Genomic DNA, 26,017 nt, shown 5'->3' on the forward strand with positions numbered 1-26,017 from the left:
TTGCCTTGAACCACCCAGTTCTTCGACCTGTGACAGTCCAGAGCCCTCACGGAGATGTCTACCAATTCCAGGGGGTGGAAGAATTAAGTTTCTCGGCATCCTCTGCCACCTGGGCTCTATCCTCGTCTACCTCCACCCTCCCGCATGTTGCCGTCCTATAAAACTCCCCCTCTCACTCAGCTCCTGAAGGAAGCCAGTCAAATGAGGCATTTTGTGAGTTTTGTTTGATTGGGGGAGGGCATACATGGGGACCTGTAGGTCAGATCACAACAAGGAATATGTGGTTGTCCGATATCTCCCCTGCTGAGAACTTCTCTGACTTTGAGTTTAAGGTGTTGGAAGAAACGCAGAACACCGTTCTCATTGATTACATGTTTACAAATCACCTACTGCATTCCCAGGCACCATGCTAATTTCTGGGAGTAAAAAGATGAACTAGATACTGTCTCTGTCAAGGAACTCACAGTTAGAAACAAAGCACACACAAACACATGGTTACTGCACAACATGATGAGAGGGCTATTATACACAAAGTACTCAGAAAACACCTAGGAGGAAGAAACCACCTCAACCCAGAAAGCTGGGGAAGACTACACCCCAAGTTAAAATTTGAGATACATCTTGCCTAAGGATTTGGCCATGTCAAGACAGCTGCATGAGAGGAAGTACATTCTAGGCAAAGAAAAGCATGCGTGTGACTTACATACTGAAGAATCAGTGAGTAGTTCTGTATAGCTGGAGTATAGGCATAAAAGAGGCTGAAAATTATGAAGTTGAAATGGTAGGTCTTAAGGCATGTTATGGAAATTCTTGTTTGTGATGCTAAATGGCTTGGCAGATGGGAGTCATGACATGATCAGATCTGTATTTTGGAAAGACAACTGGAAAGTTCTTGGATGAGAGCTAGGAGAGGGGAGAAATCAGAGGTTATTACCATGGTCCTGGTAACCAATGGCAAGGTGGTATTTAGGTCATCATTGGAACGTGACCCACGGTAGACATCCAACAAATGTTTTTGCTTAATTGAATTTGTCTCACTAGCATCTTGCTGTAATATAGTGAGCAACTGGCCTTGATACAGTATCTTTTAAAATGTCATCTACATTTTGAACATTGAAAATGCTCAGGTGCCTGACCAGGGTTAAGAAGACATGGAACTAAATGAATATTTATGCATCATTTGTCACATGCTAAGCACCTTCTATACATTATCTCACTTATTCCACACAACAACCCTTCAAAATAGTATTTTCACCATTTTACATAGGAGGAAAATGATGTCAGAGTAATTTAATGAACAAATTTATCCAACTAGTGGTGACACCAGAATTTGAATTTGATGTGTATCTAACTTCAAAGTCACCTGCGAATTCTGGACATTATGGCAGCAGAGGTCACTGGTAAAGCCACATTTTCCTTGATGAAATATTTCAGAATAGGATTCACAGGAGTGAGACAAGGGTTTGGATGAGAGCTCTCCGGCCTGGGAAGAGGAGTTCAGATACTGGTTCCATTTTTTACTACATATGGCAGCAAACCATAATGAGTCAGATATTGTCATAACACATTGCATAAGTCCAATGAGGCATTCACATCTCAACTACTCATGGTTGTTTCCAATTCAGTAATAAATCAAAGAGATCAACTGTTTGGTGGGTTGAGGGAAGGTGGAAAATTCATTTAACTCTTAAGTACCATTAAATATTTAATAGTATCATCAAGAGGTAATGCCACTTTTCATAATACATTTGGCTCCATGTACATTGGACATCCCCACACACTGATAAATTTCTGACCCTGAAGTCTTATTTGAATTCAGATCTCCAAAATCTCCTTCAGCCAATCTACCAAGAGCAGTGTCTATCAACATAGAGATAGAACATCATCCACATAGACTTTAAAGTTTTAAAAACAAAACCAAATGAAGCTCATTTGGGAACGGTCTTTTCTTTCTTTAAGGTGAGAGATGGAGGACAAATGAAGCATACCATGGTAAATAGGAACTGTGCTCGCTTGCAGTCATGCACTATAGCCATTAAGCCTTAAGGTCTTAAGGTACCAAGCAATGCATATGATAAATTTCTCAAAAACATCCCAGCCATAACATAGTTCTTGCTGATTGCTCATTTACCCATAATGCATGCTGTCATAGCAAAGCCTGACAAATGACAGAGAAAGCTCAGGTTATTTTTTACACTGACTGCCAAGCCCCTCACCTCAGATTATTCATTTATTAGGGCAATCACTGAGGTCTGGGTACTTAATATTGTTTTCACCAAATATGAAAATGATCTACTTGCCTATTCTTTAGTTCCTCCTAGGGCAAGCCATTTATCATCAGCTCAGGATAAATGACTGCTTCATTATAGCTATAATTTATGAGGTGTTAGAAGTAAAGAGCCACGCCTAGAGACTTAAAGCTTTAATATGGATTAAAATAAGATAATCAATCAAGCTAATACAAATTTTCTCTCAGCATTATTTCTTGTTTTGAAATAGCTTAATAATTTTGGGGGGGGTATTTTAAGCCATGTTGAATATCTCATTATCCAACCACACGCATGCATGTCTGAGGCAGTATGCAAATAAATATAGGATGAGACACTACCAGAAAAAAGGAAATAAAACCAAACCACCAGCTGTAATTGACTGAAAGACTTACTTTCCTTAACGGTATCAGATAATCTGAAGGCCGAAGAGCAGGTATAAACTTAGGCAGCCTATTCTCTCCACTTTTCTTATTTCTCTGTAAGAATATTGTAGAAAGATTGTTGCTGCTTTATTTTTCCTTATTCTCTCTACAACAAAGAACTTACTCCAGGGAGAAAAGTTATGTCTCAATAACATTTCACCAATTTTGCTTTCTTTTATGAGTAAAGCAAGGTTTCACAACTCATAATTTGGACAAGAGCAGCTTCTTGCTATGTCTAGGGAATAAAGAGTATTTCCCACTAAAATAGCATTACGGTCTTAAAAAATTTTTTCTGGTGTGTATCTTGATTTTATAGTTATTAGGCTATGCCAAAACAAATATTATCTCTAAATTATGTGTCATGCTCAAAACACTAAGATAAACCTATTTGACCACTGGAGTAAAAAGCTTTGAAGACTGTACGGGAAGTTCACAATTTGATGCTTTACACACATACCACCAGGAAGAAAACCACCACAAGAACTAACAAATAAGCAGTCGAAAGCCGGAGACACTAAGGCGCTAATTTAAAAACCTTCCAAAAGTTCTTGCCATTTTCCTAAGACCATGTTCCTTGCAGGTGAGACAAATGGGCCCCTGCTGCCTCCAGGCAAATCTTGAAGGATACTTCCAGCAAAGCCTGGTGACTGGAAACTACTCAGCCTTGAAATTAACATCCCTAGGAAAAACCTTTTCCTTCCCCTCTAGGCAACAGCAGCTTACATCTTCAGGACAAAACGGAAAAAAAAAAAAAAAATGATGACAAAAAAAGGGGCCAGAGAAGACAGTTGAAGTCACGCTGTGTTCTCCTGAAGGGTCCTTCATTTTTTGCTTTAGAGAGAGCCAGGAAAACACAGAGATCCTGATAATGGCTTCAGTCAATGTGGCCAGTCTCCCTACTTTCTTACACACACATACCACTGAGTTTACCTTAAAGGAGTAAAAGCTGGGACTTTCACAAAAGCTCTGTGTCAGGAGCTGTTATTACAAATTAAGCCAAGAATCTGTGTAAGAAGAAAAGGATCTTTCACAAGCTCATAATGGGAACTGAATGCAAAAGCCATATAATTGTAATCTAGAGCATGGCAGCCTATGATATAAAATATTTCCACTTAGTGTGACTGTTTTCCATTCAATATTATTTCCAGCAATAAAAGTCTCTGGAATATCACTCAGACTGGTTTAAGTTAAATTCCAATCTAGATCTTTGTTAGCTAAGGGACATTTTTCAATCCAGTCATCTTTCCCTACCCTACATATAATTCAACAGCAGCACTTCAACAGGGATAAAACAATTTAAGCTCCGCAGTTGTTCTGTGCATGTGTGCATGTGCTTTTCATGCCTTATGTATCTGGACAGAAAATGATTCACTTCACACACACACACTCTCTCTCTCTTATTTGGACCTTGGAGTTGAGATGGTTAACAAAAATGAAAATGCAAAGTGTGGCGTTCACAAGTGCACAGCATCTTATTTTCAACTTAAAAGGTACTAAAAAATATCTGTCTTGGCTACCTGCATAAGGAGCTCTACTTGTTACAATAAATAAGGACACACACTACAAAAATACTAACCCTCTGAGCTGTGAATAGGCTTCTGGTAGTTACAGAGAGAAAGGAAAGCAGGTAGAAAACTTCGGTTTGACTGTTGAGTCTTTGGTTTGTTTATTTTACACTATATGTATCTCCAGGTGCTCCACCATCCATGTCATCACCTATGGCAAATGTCCCAGTTCTTTCTCATGCCTATTTCTACAAGGTTCCTGATACTAAAGGAAAACATTTTAAGTCTCAGTGAACAATGTTACCGTCAATTATATTTTGTATGCTAGACTTTAAGTAGATGTCTTTAGTGAGTAGTATCATTGATTATTATTGTGATTTTCATTTCTATGTTAAATACAGTTGGCACAAAATATTTAGTAGTTAAATAGTGACATATGTACAACTAAGAGTTATAGAAGACATTAAAAATATTTTCGTAATAGATATGAAAAAAAATCTTCATAGGCATGTTTTAAATAGGCATGTTTGCTTTACGATGAGGCATAACCCAAAAATTACCTGAAAATTTGGAAGCACGGAGATAAACTACTTTTTTCCTTTACATCTGCTTCCCTGTTTCTGTGATGAAGTGTTCAAATAATTTCTCCTCTCAAAGTACTAAAGTCTCTAGGAATGCTTTTTTATACATGTGATCTGTCAGGGCGGACTTCCCCAAATAACAGTTATCTTGGAAAAAATCAAAGTTTCCAAAAGGAATAGACCAAGATGATCAGATGCTTGGTAAGCACATCACTGTGACTCGTGCCACGTGCCCAACTACACAACTATACAACTACAGCCTGGTGGGCTGCCAGAGCAAAGCTGCTTTCACTGAAGGCCAGGTGCTAGAAGCAGCTTACGTCTGCTTAAGAAACAGAGATCTTTTCCTCATTTATACAACAGGAATGATATAACAACTTAAATAATTAAGTTAGTATGGGGAAGCCATTGGTAAACTGAAATGTGCTCCGTGAACATATGATGGGTCAATGTTGCCGTTATTATCTCTCTTTAATGACATCACTCATCTTCTGTCAGGAGAGTTTTGAGGACATTTACATAGTATTTGAATTAGTTGATTCAGTTGAAAGAATATCAATGGAGCATCTACCACGGAGGAGAGCACAGCGCTCGACACAAAGGGGGCGTGCATTTTGGAGATCAAGTCCCCACTTTCTAGTAGCTCACAGTTTGAAACAATTAAAATTCAGTTCTGTGCTGGCTTCAGAGAGGCCAGGCTCCCCAAAGGACCGAGAACTGACCAATAAAGGACCACACAGGCCACCATATATTTGTTGAATGAATGAATGAATGAATGAATACCAAGATACCTCATTTATTTGGCTAAGCCTCGATATCATCCTTATTTTCATCATCTACTAAAAATCAGATATGAATATTTCCATTTTTCAATGAGGTTTGAAAAACAATATAAAAAATCAAATTATTTTTCATAAGCTAGGCCTAAGAAAACGCAAAGGCGGGTACATAGTTTTCTACGGCTTTCGTTGCCCTAATCATTTCTTGCATAGTTATACGCAGACTCTTAAATGCTGGCTTTTTATGGGGAATTTCTCAAATGCAAATAAATATATTTCACTGAGTAAAATCCTGACATGAATGGAATGAAAAATAGTAACTTAGATGTAAACTGCTAAGTTACCAATTAGCTTCTTAAAACAATTGAAAGTCACAGAGAGCCCTCAATACACAGAGGCGGTTAATTAATTAACATTAGATGTGATTAATAATGAGTCTCATTTAATAGCAAATATCTGCCTGCAATGGCTGTATGACAGAACAAAAAGCCTTCAGAGAGCAGGCAACTATATTTATCCTGATTGTGTTTGGGATTTTAACATGTTTTGTGCAGGCTGACAAATGGCCTATTAATTATCTAATGTTGTCTGACAACAACAGCTTGATAAAGATGTATGTTTTTGAATCGCTGGATGGAAACTGCTGGAGAAGAGCCCCAGAGGGGCCTTGCTGTCCTAAAACTGGGCTCCAAGCCACAATGACAGGCAAGACAAAGCCCTATCTCCCGCCACAGCCTTCGTAGATAAAATATGGCTTGGCATTAGGGACATTTTTTTTTTCTTTCAGAAAACTGCTTCTGCAATATCTGATTAGGAAAAGGAGGAGTAGGTCTTTACTAAATTGGGGTTAAGGCATAATCAATATCATATATGGAGTGTCTGGACTATTCTGCATAAACACAGGCACTCCATGTTATTAAGGAGTCTATAATGCCGAGGAAGCATATGGCAGGACACTGCAGTTCTCTCTATTCTTTTTATTTAGAAGTTTATCTTCCAACCTGTTTGACAGCTGCTCCTAAGTGGTTTCACAGTGCCAAATTATTTTTATGATTGTTTGATGTTTTATTCTCCCATTTCAGTTAATGAGATAGGATCCCACAATGGCCATAATTCAGGGCTGTCAGAACTAAAAAGCATGCTTGTGGCAAGAGAGCCTGATGGTAAATAAGGCTAAAAGCAATGGATAATAAAAAACTCTGTTATCAGAGTCGCCTTTGCAATCAAAACTTGTTGGGGTCAGAGCCTTCCTTTCTTTGTGTGGCTTCTGGATATTCCCAGCCCAGCGCGAGGTCCCTGACCACCCTACTCCATCACCCATTTTGACTCTGCAAACTAGTCCACATCTCCTTGGAAAGGCACAGGAGGAATAATATTAACTAAGAAATGTTAGAAGGTCTTAAAGATATCGAGTGCTATATTCTAATTAAAGGGCTTGTGTATCATTTACGGTGCCAAGTGAGTAATTTGTCATACGCTGTTAGAGAGAAATTGTTCAACAAATAACCTTTACAAGAGTCTTGAGAACAGCTTCATAATTGAAATCCCTAATGGTTTTGCTGGGAACTTTTATTAAGGTTTGAGGGTTTTGTTTTTTTTCCCCTCTCCCTCAAGAGTTTATAGCAACTTATGGTTGTAATGTAGCAACTTTCTTTTAAAAAAGAAAGCCCTTTCTTAATTATATTTACAAATGCCGTAAGTATTAGCAAGGCCATTTCTGCTAATAATCAAAATACAGTTATTTGCAAAGAAGAAAATGGGAGCCTTGTTTTGTTTATGCTTTTATTTTTGCTTTTGCTATTCCTAATGGAGAAAGAAGCTTTAAGAGAAATGTTATAAAGTTACCTGAATTTAGAATTTTTTTATCTTACACTGAAGTTCACAATCTTTATTTCAGTGTAACACAATCCCTGAAAATGTGATGATAAAAAAATTCAAAGTCACTACCAGACTGTAACATACATTATTATTCGAAAGTTCAAAAAATGAAAAGTTATCACTTTCTCAAACAATATTTCTTTCTTCTTATTACACATTTAAAATAATGGTCCTTCATAGGCAGAAAATAGCATGGCAAAAACTCAAATAATAGTAAGTCCCATAGCTAATTACAAAGCCTGACATGCCTCATGCAGAAACACTCCCTGATGAGTACCAAAGATTGGCTGCTTTATAAATATTTAATGCTTGCCAGTAACCCCGGTTTTTCTCTCACATCTAAGCCTAAACCATTTGTCTCCTCTTACAATCAGCCATGTCTATGTGGTGTCATCATGTCTGAACAAGTTTGACTTACTACATGTTTTCCAGGATACAAAATTCAGGACATGACACATCTCCATAATGTGAACGGAACAATTACCCAAGCGAAGACAGACGGAAAAAAAAGGAATTTTAAATGGGCTAAGTGTCACTATAAGGTTAGTTGCAGAGAACTCAAGTCAGAAAAACGAAACATCAGAAAGTGATGATTAGTATGGATCTATTATGGACAACTGTCAAAGATACAGTTCTTGCAATAGTTTTTGTGTGAATTTGGATTCTCTTCGGCAACCAAATAAAGTTATAAAAAACTGCACTCCCCCAATACAGGGATGTTTATATCCACGTAACATAATGCTGTCTCCTCATTTATACTGAGCCACTCCTGGGGAACAGTGTGATGGTCTCTAATCAGGGCTGCTAATGGCACGTGAGTCAACAGAAAAACTTTGACAATTGAACGAGTGGTTCCTATTAAGGGGTCTTAGAAGAAGTTAAAGGTAAAGATTGTTACTCCATGACTGATGAGCTGTCACCACCCCTGAACTATCTTAAAAGCCATGAGCATCTCTATGACAAGGACTCTCACAGTTCCTGAGCATTTCACAAGTGAATATCACCTCCTCAAAGACCAGAAGCATGTCTGGCAACTCCCAGAACAGTAAACACACAAACAAACCCAACTACAAGTCATAGGTGGAGCACAGCCTCCCCATCCATCTTATGTATGACACTCAGGAAAGCCCAAGACGCTGAGACCCCAGCCACCTCCACTCCGCCATTGTTGCTGGTTTGCTTGGTCCATCATGAGTGTTGCCCTCGCTGGCTTAACTTGACTAACGTTTGTGAATATATTTCTTATGCATTTACTGGAAGAAACCTTTTGAGCCTGATCCAGACCAGGGCCTGCACACTCACGGCCTGTGGGCAGTCTTTGGCCTGCAGAAGTAGATTATGTCATCCCCAGTGTGTCTCTTCTCCTTTCAAAAAAAATTTCATTTTACTTGTCAATGTTTAAAAGTGAGAACATTTTACATTAATAAAGAATCAGATTTCTAGCTTCTTGAAAATTTGTAAGGCCTACCAATAAGGGATCCACACCCTAAGGAGAGAAACAAAGGAGGGAGCTCCCTTTAGACATCACAATCTTTCTTGGATCTTCCGTGACCACTGCATGACTCTTTCCCTCATTCACATTTCTCACCTCACTCCTGCTCTTGCTTTTAAACAACACCCAAAACCTAGTCCAAACTTTTTCACTGCACGAAAAAGAGATGCGGAGGATTTCAGTAGAAGTGATCAATGTTACAAAACTAGTCTGCTACAGAAGTAAGTTTAGATCCCAGACCTCCTAGTTGCCAAACCAAGGAAATTAATCATTATAAACTCACCAAGGCGGTCGTGGCCTGTTTTCAAGGAGCTTGGTACCTTGTAGGGCACAGACGATGCATTTGTAAATGGCTGTGATACAGTGAAAGTTACTCCTGCCACAAGAAAAGGAAATATAAAGTGCCATGGACTTGGAGCACCCACACCACCTGGGAGATTGTCAGGAATGCAGAATTTCAGGCCCACTGCAGACCTATGGAGTCAGAGACTGCATTTGAACAGGCCCCATGCCATGTTTCAAATCCCCTGCTCTGGGGTAACAGCTTCACACCATTTCTGAGTGTCTCCATCAGCCCCTCTGTAGGGGTGGAAACACATGGCCATGTGGTTCTCTTAGAGCCTCTGCTCACCATAATGCTATGCCTTGAGAGCTTAACCAGTGTTAGTAATAAACGAATTAGGATACTAAATCAGGATCCATCCTTCGAGCCATAGGAGGAAGAGTCCACGTGTGTTCTCTCGGGGAATACTTCTGCAGGGTGAAAAGGACTGAAACAGGAAGAACCACAGGAAACAGGTAGGTCTTGCTGTAGGGCAGTTTCCAGCAGGATGCTGGAGAGGAAAGTACACCCAGGGATTTGGACTGTCAGCAGTCCAAGCAGCCAGACCCAGAACCAAACAGTATTCAACCGCCCTCCAGTCCCTCCAGGCGCATCGTGCTCCAGCCCTGTTCATGGCTCTACCACTGTTCTCCAAGGCTGGAAGCAGCTCCCCGATGGGGCCCTGCCGCCTGTCTGACAGACAGTGCCTTCCAGGCACCTTTTCCCAACCAGGAGGGCAAAGATCTCCACTAATTTATAGCCCATACACAGGGCATTACTTAGGAGAGGCTACTGATTGTTAAGATACCCAAGAGGATTTTTCTCTTTAATTTGGGAACCCACAGGGCTTACTTTTGAGCTACAATTGTCTCGTTGGGCTCCCTGTGCAGAATCTCACCCAAAGAATTGAAAACTAGATCCAGGATATGAAGATAAAATGAATAAGTAAATTAGTAGGCTACCTGAAGGAAGAAGAGAATCTTTTAGAATGTACAGGGGAGGGAAGGACAATGACCTTAAAAAATACTCTACTGCTCTTGTCTGGTTGTATTAGACCAATTTGAATGTGTGCAAAGAAGCAGAATATACATAAAAGAATAATAGAAGAAAAAAAAATGAACCACAATCTTCCTTTTGGCTCCATAATTGTGTTTTGGACGTAAAAGTCAGACTATCCCCTTAAACAGAATCTCTGATGTCCATGTTTAAATAATAGATGTTCCCAATTATTACTAAAAGTGTCACCTCTGAAATACGAGGGCCGCATACCTGTGATGTCATCAGCCTTCCAGGCACACACTGAGGATGTGGATCCCTTGTTTTGGCTTCCCTTATCTTTCCTCCCCCTCGAATAAGAGTGAATGTCTCTGCATTATTCAAAAGCGCACACAGAAATGTGATGTAACCTAAGCTAGGGTTTCAGGTGTTCCTTTTTCCAAGCATGGGGAAAGAAAATAGATGACACCACAAGTTTAATACTAATTGATTTATTACCTGCCTAAGCAAATCCCGGGCAGTGCAATGGCAGGCTTGGAGTCAAAGCAAATGATTTACAAGATAATGTTTGACTCTGGGAAAGGGTAATCAGACCCAGATACAATGGATGATAGGATAATTGAGAAGGAATAAAAGAGGATAAATTGCCATGTGCTAATGAGTTTACAGGCCCTAATGGGAAGGACATCAGTTTTAACACTCAGGTTATGAGCTAGGAGCAAGTCTTTTTCTCCACCCACCCCCCTTCCACTGCTAAAGATGTAGTGCTGAAACAAACCAAGATTAATGGTATCCCACTCATTTACTTCACCATTCTTTACACCTCAGACAGCTTCCTGTATTAAACATATAGGGCTGTGGTGCTTATTTTTTAAAACCAACTTTACTCCAAGCAGTTGCTGTCAGCAGACGCCACTTACCCAACAGTGCCCGGATATAAATGTTTTTGGCTCAACCACTTGAGCAGCAACTCTTCTGCCTCCCGGGTCCCTGGGGGCCTTGGAGCCTGATGAGTTGACGCCGTTATCTGCAAGCCTTTTGGCCTAACAGAGACTATTCTGAACCATTTATGCAACCTGGGTGCACTCACATTTGGAAATGGTTGGCTGAGCAGCAATCATGTCTCGCCTCATGATTCATTTTTATATCTCACTCACCCGCCATCCCACATCACCAGCGAGGACCGGTGACACTTTATTGGTATTTTTGATTACTGCTATAGCCATCTGAATTTTTCACAGGATGGGGGCTTCTGGTTCCAATGTAGCCGCACACTGTACGAAGGGTCCAGGCTACAAAGAAATAAAGGGGCAGTGGTGAGCAGGGCGATTGGGAAGTAATGGAGAGCTGAGGCACTTCCTGGGAGACTGAGAGCCTATTCCCTTGTAATGTTTCCACCAAATGAAGTTTAATATGATGAATCGCAGTGCAACTCCAGCACGTCTTCTCTTCTCAAAAAGGTAGCTCGAGTGCAGCATTTAAACATGCCTGAATGACGACTTGATTCCCCTACACAAAAGCCAGAAGAGTACATATCCAAAATGGCTCTTTCTACCCGTATTGGGGAAGTTGCTTGACAGCATTTCACATTTTCACACGTGCTTGGGAAATCGGAGTGCTCAGTCATGTTTACTGATATGATGCCAACCGAACTGTACTCTCATTCATAAGAGCTGATCCAATGTTATAGTAAGATCATAAAACATAACTGAGCGATTCCTTCTCAAACGATAATTATTTTCCTGACCTGATATATTTTGGGGAGCAAAGTCTTAGGGATGGATTTGAACTGACAACCTGGTGATTTCCGAAGCAAACAGGGTCACTGCGAAACTACAGGCAGTATTATGCTTCCACTCTGAATAGGAGATTTTAGGAACAGCCTGATTGTTTCAAGTTTCTGGCAGCAGTAAGACTTCACTGATTCATGTTAATTTGGAAAAATCGGTAAAATCATATTCAGTTTGTCACACTGATTAGCACTTTAATAAGTACTTTTATCTGAAAAATTGACTGGCTAATACAGACAGCTTGCTTCCAGTTTTCAGTTATGTCTGAAAATATCTGCAGTAATAGAGAAGGATTTGCTCAGCCTAATCAATAGTTAAGATTCATTTTAATTAATATGGTAACTGTTTATGTAGAAGCGAATGCTGCTAACAAAATCTTCAGGCCTGACCTTCCTCTTACACCCTCCTGCTAAGTTCTGCATTCCCTTATCTTGCAACTTTTCTTGTTAATACTTTATACAGCAAACCTATTCTCGAGTATACTAAGGGTCACCTGTAGTTCAGGCCACCCATTTTGATTGGATTCTTACAGTTTCTAAATTAGGCCTGTGATGTTATATCCTACAGTATTTGTACAAAAGCTTCTGGTTTTAGGCTGTAGAGAAGCATCTGCGAGCGGGATCCATAAATGCTCTGAAACACTAAAGATGATCGTTTTAACCCTTTAGGTGGCTGTAATCCTTTTCCAAAAACTTTAAGACTAGATTTTCTCTGTGGTAAGAAGAGAGGAGCCCGATTTCTCAGGCAGATAAACTGAGTCTTAAGAGTCATTTCATGGCTTCTGAAGGTCACATAAGGAGCAGAGAAGCTGGGAACGAGTCCTGGCATCTCTGACTCCCACGTCCCTGTTGGGAACACTAGACAATACTGACACCCTCCATGAACTGAATCCAAAAATTGTAAAAGATAAGTTGTTTCCTTATATTGTTCAAAGAGGAAAAAAAAGAATAGCTTTCCCACAGAGAGCAAACAAATGGTGAATGGGCTCTCTCTTCATCCTATAGACCTCTATGTGAGAACATTTTTTTTCTTATGTGAATTCTTAAAAAGTCCATTTGGATTGCTGCCTAACACAGAACATTTCAGAACAGACCTATTTTTTGTCTAAACAATAGAAGTATCGGGTCACAGAATTTCAGAGTTGGAAAAGACCTTGGAGATCGTAGAGTTCGACATCCTCATTTTACAAACTGAGAATCAGAAAGATTAGATGGCATAGACATGTTTATAAGTCATTCATAACAGAGGCAATTAAACAAATTACAAGGAGACTAAATCTATTGCTATGAATGTTCCAATTATTCTAGAAAAAAAAGTGCAAGGATGTGTTATCTGAAACATATTTGTTGTTTTACTGAGTAAGACTTGGCTTTTGTCCTCCCAAGGAGTTAAAGTAAATCTCACCGATGGTAGATTCAGTTGCATTGCAAAAAAAAATTGAACAAATATCAATGGACTCTCTAGCCAAGACCAGTCCATTACAGATTTCATGGATCTAGGTCTTGTCAACCACTAAATGAGGAAATGGAAGAGATTAGCATGATAGCAAAGTCTAGTACAACACAGGGATTAAATAAGAAGAGGGTCAAAAATCCATGGAGGGGAATCAGATAAACTATGGAAAGTCTGAGAGAGACAGGAGATCATGTTCCAAGTTAGGTATCAGTTAGTCAACGCCTTTTTGGAAAATAACCCTTATCTTTTATTGGGTGCCCTCCTTGCCTTCTCGTTCCCTCTCACTCAGTAAACTTGCAGCCTTAGAAGCCAGCTCCTGGAGAAAACTACCTCTCTTTCTGAAACAGACAAGCAGTTGCACCAAAAGGACCTTCTTCCAAGGGCACAGCATGTTGATACTGGACACAACAGAACTGTTCAGTCAGGCTGAATGTGACATTTCTACTTGCCCCCACCCTACCTCCCTTATTTTCTTATTTCGTCTACCATGGAAATTAATGGAAGACTGTAAAATGAGCAACTTGAAAATTATTTAAGCTGTGGTCTCATCTGACTCATCATCTAGGACAGAAGTGATGGTGTGGGTGGATGTTCAAATAGATGTTTTTAGAAAGACGTTTTTACACAAAAAGGATATTAACACAAAGCTTAATGTTGTTCAGAGGAAGCTGCTATCCATAGCATAGTTTTAGAGAATCCTAGAATTTTAGGACATCAAAGAAATCTGTGGCTTTGCTTATCCAGAACTTTATTTTACAAATGAGAAAACTGAACTTTAGGTTTTCAGAAGTTTGGCCAAGTTCATTTCACCGGTAAATAGCAGCGAAAGACTCAGGCTTCTGAGGTCCCACGGCAATGCTTTTTCTAGCAATTCTAGACAAGCTCACACGGGTCTAAAAAGACAACAGCTGAACAACAACAAAATATTGCTTTCCATTTTTTAAAAGATAGGTTTTTAGAAGTGATAGTGTATAAATTAATCACAGCTGTCTGGCAGTACAAATGTAACAGTAGCTGAGAACATACAGCTGATAAGGGAGCTCTTAACTCCTAAAGGAAGGCAAGATTTAAGGCATCCTGTGGGAAGTCAAAGGCTTCAGCTAATTCTGAAGACCTTACAGACAAATGGGAGCAGTGGGAACCCCAGTGAGCTGGTTTCATGCCAGGCCTTTACCTCATATATGGTCCTCAAAATGGTGGACTGGTATTTTTGTACCAGAACTACCTTCTTAATCTATCTTTGTTATAAAGCTTTGTTTTCTCTCCCCAAATTCACTATCAGACCGTGTAATTTGGCTCTCAATCATCCAGCCTGGTGGCATTCCAACGAGCAAAGAGCCAATCTTAGACGTCTTTAAGTAGATTTACCATGAACCCGGAGACGCAGTGAGAGACACGTTCTACCAACAACTAAATCCTCCAGCCACTGGAGATGGTCGTGGGCACCAGTGAGAGCCTATTTATTTGGACAGACTTTCAATCAACAGGTAGCAGCTCAATGTGCCAGATTTCAAGCTTTATACAGATATAATTTTACTCGTACACCAAAACGCAAAGCTGTTGATGAGAAAATTGCACACGTGCTGAATGATGGGTTTAATGTCGGACAGCCAGATGTTTTCACTTAGGGCTCTTCCTATCTCTGCCAGCAGGTGGGAGAGGGAAATGAAGGCAACAGTGTTCTAGACTAGGATTTCCTTGAGAGCAGGGAGTGGGAGGGTTTCGATTTTACATCATTGTATCTTAGCATCTACCACAGTGCTTAACAATAGTAGATGCTCTCATCAGTGCTTCTTGAACTCATATGGTGGTACTCAAATCAGTTAATTTCCTATTTTGTTTGATAAATAAAAAGAAATGAAGACTATTGAAATTTTTATGCTCTGTTAATTTTATTTAGCCATATTACACTGGAAAGGCATCCTTATGGACAAATGGAAATAGTCTTGGATAGTGGTTTGAGATTTTTTTCCTTCAAATTCAACAAATAATCTTGCTGCTATAAAGAATGCTGTAAAGGTATTCTTTATTTGTAAGTGCTTATGCCAAATGCAAATATAGTTTTACATTCTAGGATTTCACAAAAAAATTATTTTTAAAATGTCTTAAAAACAAATTTTTCCAGTGCCTAAATTGCTTTTTATGAAATCTCAGCCAAAAAAAGAAGGTAAACTCTTAACAACACACTCATATGTAAAACATACACACGGACTTTTTATTGAACAAATAAAAAGCTGAGATATAAGAAACTAGTTTTCAAAGCCCAGTTCAATAGGACAGAAAGTTTTCCTGTTAGTGGGCATTAAAGCTCATTTTCATCATTTAAGCCAAAGGAGCACTTGGACAAATGCTCAGTTCAAATATTTCATAGACAGTGTGGGCACACATTTATACATCTGTGAGCATACAAAGTAACACACATATGTAATTTTACAATGCAATTTAAGTATGAGGAAATGGACTCCCATCCCCAGACACAGGGCATTAAAAAAGAAGCCACCCCACTGGGAAACGAAAGGATTAAGCCCAGATTCCTGTGCGGCATCATTCATCTTGCACAGGTATTAGCTTGATGTTCACATGAAAACATAAAAACTCCATCTGTTCCCTAGGCATATTTAGTTTGTCGTTCAGATGGTTTGTTTTAAAGATTAATTTGTAATGGTTAAGTTAGTTATTCCAACTGAAAAAGTGTACAAAATGGTGCTTCGCATCTGGTTTTGCTAAAAGTGTTAAGAGATATTTAAGCAGGTGAGTGTCATCCCTACTTAAAGATAAAATGAACAAGGAACCAGATTCTGCCTCCAGATAGATGAGCGCCATCAGCATATGAGAGGAAACAAAATAAAAATAAGACAACGATTTTTTTTAAACTCTAAGATCACCCTCAAATACACTTAAATTTTTATTTAGATGATTTAGCCCTATCAGACAATTTTCTTTACCTTGTTCTGCTTTATTAGCCAAACAAATATTTCCACATATCAAGTTTATACATTTGAATTTTCTAGTTTCTTCAATTGTCATTGGAGTCGGAAGTGGTTGGGAGAGTGCAATAAGCTGGCCTCTATTTTCTCTTAAATGGCAATTTGTGTCTTTGTTGTCTTGGTGTCAGAGATCAAGAATTTATGCAATTATATTTTTATTAAGTATAAGTGTATTAGGAGAATCAAAAATATGTAATGTGAAAATGGTTCCTTCACTCACCTGTTTTTATGCAAGTGATTATAGTTTCTGTACACCCTTGTCCAAGGAAGGGCCCTCCTCAATCTGGGAAGTTTCCATGAAGCTTGCTGAGAGACACCCACAGAGTGGGAAGGGCGAGAAGAAGGCCCACCTGCCCACCGAGGCAGCCAGAGCAGCCTGAAGAGAATGGGGCAATGGATGTCAGAGCCGGCACATCCAAGATGATGACATTATCCCAATCATCAGATGAGATCATATTTGTGTGATCATTCTTGCATATGTGCATGTTAGAGGTTTACATTTGGGGTTTTCCTAACACTTCCAAAACAAATAATTGAGACACTGGAAAATTTTGTTTTAAAGACAGTTCAAAGCAGTTTTTTGTTAAATTTTGGAGGGTAAAAATATATTCACATTTGGCATAAGCGCTTAACTGTAAAGCACATCTTTCCAATAGTCTTCATAACAACAGTATTCTTTGCTGGATTTGAAACAAAGGAAGATCTCCAGCCACTATTCCAAATCTATCATGGTTGTCCATAAGGATGTCTCGCCAGTGTAGGTTTCATATACTTTGATTACCTGAAAGTACTTTGGGCCCTCATTCATTGCTTCTTACTTTGATTTACCCTTGTTCTCTCTGCTTTTTCTAATTCTCACTAGATTAGAAGCAGCAAGTTAGAAGCCTATTAGGTGAGAAAGAATGGGGAAAATTCTCCAGGAAACTGAGGGATTAGTGTATTATTCATTTAAATCTATTGGGCTTTATGGCCATATGTATCACCTTAAATGGTATCTTTACTTCTACGCCAATTTATTACATTACAATAATTTCCCTCTGTCCACAGCTATCCCACTGCAGGTAAGTGAGAAAAAGAGCAGCTTTACCACTGTTCATGGTCATAATCATCAAACCTTTGTCTAAGTTGAGAATAAACTATTCAAGCCTTCTTTCTTCCAGTAAAAAATTAAATAGTAAAACTTTTAAGAAGTGCTCACAGCTTCTTCTGCCTTACTGTCACTGTGTCAGGCTGCAGATATCGTCAAATATATTAGATATTAAATTTTTTGAAAATGTTTCCTTAATTCACCTTTTTTATGTGGAAGACTCTTTCCCTTTAAAAATATTACAAAAATAATTAATCATATTAGAAACAGAAAAAAAACATTACTAACAAAATGTCCTGGTTTAAGTTCTTCTCATCTATCTATTTGTAATGTGTTTAAGTTCCCTCTGGTGTTTTAAATTCTTTCATTTTTTGAGGCAGCCTTGTTTGAAAATTAAGAGCTTGAATTCTGGGGCCAGACTGCCTAGGTTTTAATCCCAGCTCTGACACTAGTTAGCTGTGTGCCCTTGGGGAAGTTAGTTAAACTCTCTGGGCCTTAGTTTCCACATCTGTAAAACTAGGACAACAACAATATGTATTTCCTAGTATTGTTATGAAGATTAACTGAATCATTATGTATAAAGAACTCAGAACAGTGGCTGCACACAGTAAGTTCTCTATAAGTGTTTGTCAAATAAATAAAATAAAAAGGCTTAAAGACAATCATTGATTAGATTCCATTTGGACGATGCCAGATAAATGGCCAGCACTTTGCTTGTCTTAGATTATCATCAAAATGTGATCTCTCTCGTTTTACAGTGATTTTCTTCTATGTGTGTTGACATCCATTTTAACATAATGGCATCATTTCATTTCACTTTGGCCTCAGCTGTTAACAGTGCTATTGAACTCTTGGTTTGGGTTTATTTATCTTTCACGTTTTAAGATGTCTTTCTCACTGTAAGAAAATCCTCATGATGCGCTGACCAATTTTATCTCTAGAAAATTCAGTCTTGGAGATAAGTGATTACTTCTAAGAATACCCATAGAAATTACAAGCTCAATTACAACTCATCTGGCATTTTAAGTGATTTCTTCTTTGCCTTAATTATAGAATCTATCTTGATCTTCTGGGTTTGAGCTCATAATATTCTGAACATAATGTCTACACTTTATCTAACCCTCTTCTAGGGAAAGGTCCTCAAAAACTACATTACTTAGGAAGCAGAATGCAGTCACGGGATAAAACCACGTGTCTGTACAAATTTGCCTCTTTAAAACTTGTGTCCAGCTTACTTTGATCCTAATTTGTATTTTACCTCCATCTGAACACTTGAGATATAACAGTTGAAAAATCAAGACATAAAACAGGAGAAGACTAGAACTCCTAGCTATCCATTGTTATTGGTAGACTAGGCTCCATCGGTCTAACACATAACCTTCAAAAACTCCAACACTTGATATGCATATGCCAAATGGGCTTCCAGTTGAATAAAGTGAATCCCAATATTGGTATTTAGAAGCAGGTCCTTCTCAAAGAAGCCTTGGTGCACACCTTTGACCCTTAACTGGGGTGCTCAAACATTGCCTGTGATGATGACTCCCAGTGAAGGCTCTGTGCTGTGCTTGGCTGCATTTCCATCTGAGTGCCAACAGCAAGATAAATGAAAGACTGGTTCACTGGAGTACTGGTGGTTTGGGGGCTATTGATTTTTGGTCCATTCTCTTTAAAAGTGAGATCTAAAAAGTTGACAGAGGGTCATTAATTTCATCATATACTTGTCGTCTCATCCATAACCAATCCAGGGTCTGAGTGTGCTTGTCACTCTGTGTTTGCACTTTATTTGTTTAGGGTTTTCTTGGTTATTCCACTTTTTTTTTTTTTTTTGCCTTTTACTTCGGCCCCTTTAAATAAAGAAAAGGTAAAAAAAAAGACATGCCAGTTTGTGAATCTTTCCTGAAATTGATGTGGGGACAGAGAAAATTATAGATATATAGAGAAGAGACTCGGATAATGGGAAACATTTAAAAGGCTCACGAAAGTCTCTGCGGCTGCCTTCTGTTCTTGTTTTAAAAAAGAAAAACACATAAAATTCATCAATCCTAATTATTCAATTAACCCCCAAGTGAATAAACAATTACATAGGTGAACTGGTGGTCTTGTTTTAATGAAATATTAACATACGAGTTGACAACATTATTTTAGGAAAAGCTTATGGGTTCTTAATAAACGCTGTTAAAATGTATGAAAATAATTGATAGTAATAACCATTAACTGAGTTTCTCTGGCTATAAGTTCTGAATAGCTCTACCAATCCTTCCAGAAACACAAACTGAGTTTTAAGGAATCATGAAAACATCTCTCTGTAGTGATTTTATTGTTGTTATGACGGCGGGTTTATTTTTTGTTTGTTTTTTAACAGGGTAAGGAGAGTTTGGCAGCCTCCATAATTATTATTGAAATAACCATCAAATAAAATCTTTAAGCCTGGCTGAATATTCAATGAGCTGTGTAAATCCGGAGTGCATGAAACAATAGCACAGGGCAAGAGTGGATTCCCGAGAAATAAGCAGGGACTCTGAGAGAATTCTGCAGCAGCCATCCAGGACAGTGACGTCTTACTTGACTTGGGATATATTCGATTCTATGGTATCTGTTTTGAAAGCCAATGCAAGGCTGCAAGTGGGGAAAGCAAAAGAAAATATGATTAAGTTCATGGGCCAAGGCAAGGAAATCCAGTATTAATAATATCACAACCTGCCAGTAAATCTCTATTTTATAGGTGAAGAAATACATTTCTACTTTAAAGTGTGTTTTTATATACCCTTGAGTGCCCAACTAGCTAAACTACCAAGGGAGCTCTACATGATTTAGAAGTTAATCCTTCAAATGGCTAACAATTGAATGCCTCAGCTGTTTGTAGTTTCCTACTGCTGGCTAATTTCATTTTTGTTTCATATGTTTGGTGGTAAGCTTTCATTGTTCGCTGACACTGAGGTTGTAAGTCTAGTTAATTTAGTTAAAATGAGGCTGGGAGTGTTCACACTTTTCTGCTGGCTACTATCAGATATGGGAGAACTTGGAGTGAACACCCCACAAAGAAACTCAGTGAGGAAGAAAACGCAGATGGCCCGGCTTAGGGCCAGCTTTAACAACCACAGAGTAGGGATGTAAATAAACAGCTTTATATGTGTTAAGGCATCTGAGATCTGAAAATATTCCATGCTTTGCAGTATCTCAGACTCTGAGATTCCTTTTTCCAGCCAATTCTCTTCTCCTCTTTTTATTTCAAGTCATTTTCCCTCTAAGCCATTGCTTGAAATTGTAGGAAAGGGCGAACCCAATAGCCTTCATATGCTTCTTGCTACCAAAATCCCTTCTTTTTTTTTTTTTTTTGCATCTACCTATCCATAAGGACTGTCAGAAGGAATGGATTTCCCAAAGCACTTGCTCTGTCTCCCCGCAGTGTCCCAGGGCTCTTTACACTTCTCCTTTTAGCTGCTCAAAGGCCCAAGCCTCCTTCCCACACCTTGGTTCCTCTTTCCTCTTCACCAGGTAACTCCTCCTCATCCCTTTATCTCAACAGAAGCATCACTTGCTCAAAGTATCTTTGCTAACTCTTCACCCTGAGTCTGGTCCACTGGTCCCCTGTTCTATTTTGTGCCCAACTGTGTACTTAATTCTCCATAGCACCAAACAAGATTGTGATTAAATAATTAATTGTGTAATTAATCTTTTAATGTCTGTCTTTCCCATTAGAATGTAAGCTCTGTGCAGTCTGGGACAATCTCTCTCTTATTTGCTTTCCTATGCTCCAGGGCCTAGCTCAGGGTATACACTCAAAATTTTGTTGAATGAATGAATCCATTCCAGGATCAGTTATGTCACTTGCAAAATGGAATAAAAAGGAATCCTTGTTTCTCGATGTTTGGTTAGGATCAAATGACATAACAAATATGTGAAAAACACTTTAAATGCAATCAAATGTTATAGCCATTATTGTTAATACATGATAGTAGTAGTTGTTGTTGCTGTATCTGTTTCTGACATAAGAAAGCAATTTCTTGAAAGGAATTTGTCAAATAAGGATTACTCTGATCTTTCTTCATGCAGAAATAGATGACCACTAGACTGGGAACTGTGCCACCATGTCCCTCACTTAGCTACATGCCTCCTAAGAGGACTGCCACTTAGGAATCTGATTTCAGCCTTCATAATTCCATTTTAATCACCAAATTGGTTGAGTTCAAAAACATATTTTGGAGTACTATAATGGATGTTAGAATGTAAAGTTCTTCTAGGACAAAACAATGGTCTGCCTAGAGGAATTTGTAGTCTAATAGTAGAGATGGACATGGGAATAGGTCATTATAATCCTAGACAAATTCTGTAACAGAAGGAGCCATGGAGTTCTATTGAATTCTAAGAGACAGGCACTGAACTCTATCTGGAGCCTCAGGAAGACTTCCTGGAGGAGATGGTGACTGAGTTGATTCTTAAAGAATGAACAAGATTCCCAGGTAAAGGTAGTAAGAGCATTCTCAGCAGGATGAGCAAGATACAAATGTGAGAAAGAGTAAGAAGTCCAGATGGCCAACTGGGGGGGGCTGTCAGAAGGAGACCAGCAGAGACTCTTTTTTTTTTTTAATTTTTTTAAAGATTTTATTTTTTCCTTTTTCTCCCCAAAGCCCCCCGGTACATAGTTGTGTATTCTTTGTTGTGGGTTCTTCTAGTTGTGGCATGTGGGACTCTGCCTCAGCGTGGTCTGATGAGCAGTGCCATGTCCGCGCCCAGGATTCGAACCAACGAAACACTGGGCCGCCTGCAGCAGAGCGCGTGAACTTAACCACTCGGCCACGGGGCCAGCCCCCAGCAGAGACTCTTTATCCACCATATCTTAGCATTCTAGCAGTTGCACAGGAACCTAAATCTGAGACATTGTTTCATCAGCCAAAAGTAGAATTTCTCAAACTCGAATTGCCAAAGCCCAGCAAAATCAGCTATGAGTGACTTAAAATCAAAATCCCTACTCCATCATACCTATTTTAGCATCAGCTAAATGGAGCTGCTTTTAGAACAGCTAGCTCCACAATAATTTTCTTTCTAAAAACCAATCACTTGAAAGTATGAAAAATGTACATTTCAATGCTTAAATAGGTCTTTTTCTTGTCCTACACAGAAGCCCTCCTCCTTTTCTCCTCTCCAGCAGTGCCCCCTTGCATTCATAAACTCTCTGTGTCCACAGAGATACACACATTTTTTTCTAAGAAGTCATTAATTTTTGAGTTTGAGAAATATGAAATAGACAAAGTGGGTAATTTTTCACTCTTAGAAGAATTTCTCCAATATGTTTGACTCCTTTTCTTGCACAGCTGAAAAGAGATTAATATAATTTACTCTTTCCATTAATTGGCTTCACAGATTGCCATGGGAGATGGTACCCAACAAAGTCAAACAACATGGGAAATGCCCACCGCACTCATTTACTGCCGACCAAGGAGCTGTGGTATTCACAGGGGAACCTCCGAGCAGCCAGCCTTCCCAAGAAACCCATATGATGTTAAAGCTCCAAAGGAGTCAAACCTCATATAAATCGCTGAATTATCTTCTTCTCCAAAAGGCACCCAAAAGCACAAAGGAAAGAGAAGTTTCCCTTTAAATCCAAAAAATTATCATAAGCCAAGCACATGTGCCAACAATGTAGAAGTTTATGTGATTACATCACTTGTCAAATCACTTCTTTTCACAGAAGTTTGGCGCTGGAACAGTTCTAGCTATTGCAGAGCTCTTCTCAGTAGAAGATGCGCCTTTGGTAAGACAGTCACGAAAGATGCATTCCAGCTTCCTTGATTCAGTCATAAGAAAAGACCAGGGGGAAAATCTTTTTAAATCCTGAAATCCTATGAAACCACATTTAAACTCTAAAGTGTAGGAAGCTATTACTGTACCATTAGGAAGAAATCCAAAGATTTGGATTTAGTTTTATGGGAGAGAGGGAAAAACGGGGGCTTCCTGGTGACAGCGAAACCACAGTCAGATCATCGGAGGTCCTTGTGAACAGCTATGAATTTATTCCTTTAGTAACCTGTTCTTCCTGCTGAAGCTCTCTGCTGGCAGAACAGCACAACTCAATAGTCCCATCCCCACCATGAAGGAGGGCTGTGGGGCGCAGGTATAGAAGGGGGAGTGGAGAGGCGGGAAGGAAGTGATATTTATTACACTGGCCCCCTCGATCCACGTCGTGTTTGCTCTATTCTCAGTCAGAGAAGAGAAATTCTGAGGTGTCGTGAGTTATAGCCCTTGAAGCATAAGCCCAGTAAGTCACAAAGAAAGAAATACCTTGAGAATACTTTTGCCAGAGTGTAAGTTATGAGGAATCTTGTGTCTCTACCACCCAGCAACAAAATGAAACTAAATATCACTTTTAGTTTTTCATCAGGGAACTAACTACCAGAGAAAAATGCCCATTTTAAAGATTTATTGATACATTCAAATACTTAAAGATGAGTCTAAGCCATTTTTTTTATTAGAACAAGGCAAGCCTTTAAATGCCCAAGGTAGTTTTTTAAACTCTTCATCTATATTTTAACTTGAACATTTCTAAGTTTGCCTCAGAAGTGAAACAGGTCCCTGCTTTAATTTCTAGGTTCCATTCTGTCCAACTTATACCTAGCAGGATTTCCATAAATATATTTAAATGGAATGTGATGTACCATTTAATCAGATAATGGAGAACACTGATAAAACCAAGTAAAATTTCTCAGAAAAATCATGCAGCGCTTTGGGCTCAATATCCAGGCATCTAGCAAGGAGGAAAATGCTATCCCAGCTGAGCAATAATTATTCTTTCTTCGATTTCTAAGCTTCCATGGTACTGCAGTGGAGGGTCCAAGTCCTGAAGGCTGACCACTCTCCTTTATTATGTGCCTCTGATTTCTGTTTTTTTCTTTCCTCTCAGCTCCTCATCGAAATGCCTGAAGTCACATTTTTATAATCACTTAGGTGATCAAAGCACTTCAGTGTCTCTTTCACTTCTCTTTCTGTTTCTTCTCCACTAATATTCCTTTTCCATTTATACAATTTACTCTGTTTAATGGTTTTCCTGACTATTCCATTCACTGGTCCACCTCCTACTTTCATAATGTACTTTTATTCATGCCCCCTTGGTTGTGGAAACTGTGTTTTGTTGTCCATGAGTCAGGGACCTACAGTTTAAGATCCTCAGCTGTCTACACTTCGGCTAGACTTCCTGCTATCTGGAAGAAAAACATACAACAGAATCCTCCCATGACTGCGCATGGAAGGGTTGTGATAGAATTCTCTCCCCATTCAAGAGATTAGACCACTCAATGGGGCTCATAAAGCTGTATAAGAAAATAATAATAATATAAGCCTTAATATTTATTTTATTAAATTGCTCGATTGATATACTTTTTTTTTCCACCAACAAAAATGTCATGTGGCAGGTCAATGACAATGACTACCATTATGGTGAGAAAAATGTCACATTATTTCTAGTGCATCAATCAAAATATTTACCAGGCCCCTACTTTGTGACTATCTGTTAGCTGTCAATATATAGACACACCACCCAGCTACCATACCAACTGTGAGAGATTTTAAAATCAGTGATGAAGCAGAGGAAAGAGTTCATTAGGATCCAGCAGTCTACTGGTCTTCAAAATGAGGTCCACAGTAGTGGTCTCAAATCTGCACGAGAATCAGAAAAGTCTTGAAGCTTTTTAAGAAATACAGAATCCTGGTTTCTACCCTAGACGTTACGAATAAGACTGTCTGGAAGTGGACTCAAGAATTTGTATTTTAAAAACTCCCCTGGTGATCAGAATGACCACCTGATCTGAAAGCTCCTGATCTATCTGCTCTTCATTCTAATCCACAGGTTGGCCAAAAACACAAGAATACGAGTTCCTGGCCACCGAAAAAAGGGAAACGAGAGACTATTCTCCCTAAATGTTTTAAAGCTGGAAATTCACCAACACGATCTTGAGAACAGTGAGCAGTCACCACCTTTCTGTTGTCCTACACGTTAGGTGAGGGCAATAATGTGTTTGGACACCTAGAAACTATTCGTTTGGGGTAAAAAAAGGAAGTCAATGATAGACACAGCAAAGGAGGAAGAAGGAGAAATCCAAAAAAATACAATTAATTGAATCTATAGGAAGGTTTGCAGAGTGAGAGGACATTCTTTCATCTCTCCTCCCTTTTCCCGGTGAGCACAACTCAACCTGACAGACTGGGTCAGTAGCTGAGATGGAAGCGGGCCAGGTTTGAGAATCCTGATGAACACGTCAAACAATTTGCTTCGTCCCCAAGAGCCCCCTCTCATTCTCGAGTTGAATCTCTTTTGTGGTGGCATATAGAAGGGGGTGGTGAACTGGACCTCGTGGAAAGATCTACATCATGAATAATTTGAAAACAATCACACCAGAAAGACAACTGTCTACAATCAGTCTGGAGAGAAAAAAAGAACAAAAACCCACTACTACTTTTGA

The 26,017-nt window shown here is 39.1% G+C and overlaps 1 protein-coding gene across 8 annotated transcripts in view; it reads right to left on the reverse strand.

Moving 5' to 3' along the window:
- The window catches only part of MECOM (MDS1 and EVI1 complex locus), a 534,617-nt gene that overhangs the window by 331,479 nt on the left and 177,121 nt on the right, over positions 1-26,017 (reverse strand). The window lies entirely within an intron of this gene.

Source organism: Equus caballus, chromosome 19 (assembly GCF_041296265.1).
Source record: "Equus caballus isolate H_3958 breed thoroughbred chromosome 19, TB-T2T, whole genome shotgun sequence".
Classification (NCBI taxonomy): Eukaryota; Metazoa; Chordata; class Mammalia; order Perissodactyla; family Equidae; genus Equus; species Equus caballus.